A 2,569-nucleotide genomic window follows, 5' to 3' on the forward strand; every position below is an offset into this window, starting at 1 on the left:
CCTGACAAGGCTATGGGGTGTATAAATCTCGGGAGCAGGTGAAAGGAAGGCCGCCAGGCCCTCTCCACAGAGCACTGGATCTAATGAGCTCTGTACTTCCTGGAGCCTTTTCTAAATCAGAAACATCCGAACACCATAGAAGCTCTGGTCTTTTCTTCGACATCGCAATTAAAATCAACAGAAAACAAAAGGGTACAGTGGTCCCATTCAGGGCCGTCTCCCAGGAAGGAAAAAACAACAATAAGTCCCAACCCCAGTTGCCGCATGCACACTCACGAACACACACACAACAACAACAACAACAACTGGAGACATATTAAATTAGAATAAGCCCCGCCTACAAGTCATTTGTCATTTATTTAAAAATAAATAAGTTCTGCCTGGGTTGCTACTGAGATAGGCTACAGGTATGTTCAATGCGTAGACTCGGTTTTTCAAAGGATTTTAGGCCTGGCTCCCTGCCAAGACGTGTCCTGACAGGATCCCTCCCCAGAAGTGACAGTGTGTGGATCTGCTGGGGAAATTCAATCCTGATGTTCTGGTTCCTCCCAGCTTAACTCATACAGGGTTGCCTGGCAAGAGTCATTTGATGTTGGGGCCTCTGAGCCCTTTTTATGAGGCCTTTTAAACCTTTCTCCCCCCTGGAAACAGGAAGCCAGGTTCTCCCAGGAATAAACACACTGGGCCACAGGGAGTGTCTCCTTCCCAGCACGCTGGCCTAGCAGCCAGGTCCCCAGGACCCCGGTTGTCAGTGTCTTTCACTGATACCATACAGGGCAGCTTCCCTGTCAGCAGGGAACAGGTTGTCCATTTGGGGGAAGTCCAGCACCTTTGCTGAGGGGACATGGGCCAGGAGAGGAGGGGCCTTTGTCTCCTCTCTGGTGATGGAGCTTTCTATCCTGATTGCTTCTTCTCTGTAGTGAAAAGAGACAGGGAGAGGAAAGGGGCAGAGGGAAGAGAGAAGACAGACTCACAGGGAATACTGGTCTCCAGCTACAACTGTCATCAGGACAGTCAGAAGCAAGTAACGAGGCCATTTCATGCCAGACCCTGTCACTAGCTCCTGAACAGATGAAAGGGTCCCTTTCAGAACCCTGAAACAGATCTGCAGGGTTTGCTGGGGAGCTGCCTCCTCAACTGGTCCTGCACCACACAGCCATATTAGGTTTCCTCATGGATAGGAAACCCATCTCTGAAGCCCAAGATGATGTCACCCAGGCAGTTCTCTAAGTACATTGTCCCCTTTGGTTCAGAACTTCTGGAAGTAGCTCCAGGCTCCACACACACGGCATGAGCTCTCCCTAAGCAAGGGGAAAGACTACCAGAAGTTATTACTATAGTCCCCAGGACCCCAAAGAACAGTGTCACTATCCAGTAGACATCTGAGGTGTGCTCAGTTTGAGGCTCGGGTCAAGGGCCCACATGTGACACAGCTCCGGATTGGTACACAGTGGAGGTGGAGGTGGATTCAGCCATCCCTAACCACAGAAAGCCTGCACAGTAAGGAGTAGCATCATTGGGTCAGGTCCCCAGCTCCTGTCACCAGGCCACAGATGCTCCAGTCACCGTCCACAGAGTAAGAGAAAATGGCAGCTTCTATCTGCCCAGCTTCAGAGGGAACTCCAAAACTGAGGAGCCTGCAACACCGAGTTTCCTTCAAATTCAGACAGTCCTGCCTCTGAATTCAGCTACCAGAATTCTCAAAGCTGTAAAACAGGCCATGTGTGCTGTCCCCTGCTGCCGTGTTTCAGAGAACACACATGAAAGCTGGAAACACCATCCCGAGCCCTCCTCAGATGACAGGCAACCGATGCTTGGGAAGTGGGACACTCCCAGAGGTGTGAAGGCCCCAGCAGGTGTCAGAGCATCCTGTAGATACCAATTCAGGGGCATACACACTTCCCACATAGTCTCCCTTGTGGAATTTAGACCTAAACATTTCTTCTTTGTTTGTTTGTTTCTTCCTTCCTTCTTTCCTTCCTTTATTCCTTCCTTCCCTCTCTCCCTCCCTTCTTTCTTTCACTTCCCCCCAAAATATTAATAGTATATATTAATTGTACATAATGATGGCTTTCACTATGACATTTTCGTGCACATATATAGTGTGTTTTGATCATATTCTCCCTTAAGTACCCTTTCTTATCTCTCTCCTCCTATGGATCTTCTTCCTAATGATTCCCCTTTTCTGCCTTGACTTTTTTTCTTCCTCCCTCCCTCCTTCCCTTCCTTCCTTCCTTTCTTCTTTCTTTCTTTCTTTCTTTCTTTCTTTCTTTCTTTCTTTCTTTCTTTCTTTCTTTCTTCTCTCACTCTTTCTCTCTCTCCCTTCCTTTCTTTGGTTTCTTTTGTGACACAGTGAGTTTAATTAGGTTTTGCTCCGAGGGCCGTGGCGGTGGAGGGACTCACAAGGCTCCACCCCTCCCTGAGTGTGCACATCTAACTAAATGCACACACACACACACACACATTCACGTAGGAGATGAAAGTGGAAAGGGAGTTGGCAGAGAGGAGATTTCTGAGCGAGGGGGAGGGGACAGAAGAGGTAATGGGAGACATATGGCATGAAGGCAGA

Source organism: Chionomys nivalis, chromosome 3 (assembly GCF_950005125.1).
Source record: "Chionomys nivalis chromosome 3, mChiNiv1.1, whole genome shotgun sequence".
Lineage (NCBI taxonomy): Eukaryota > Metazoa > Chordata > Mammalia > Rodentia > Cricetidae > Chionomys > Chionomys nivalis.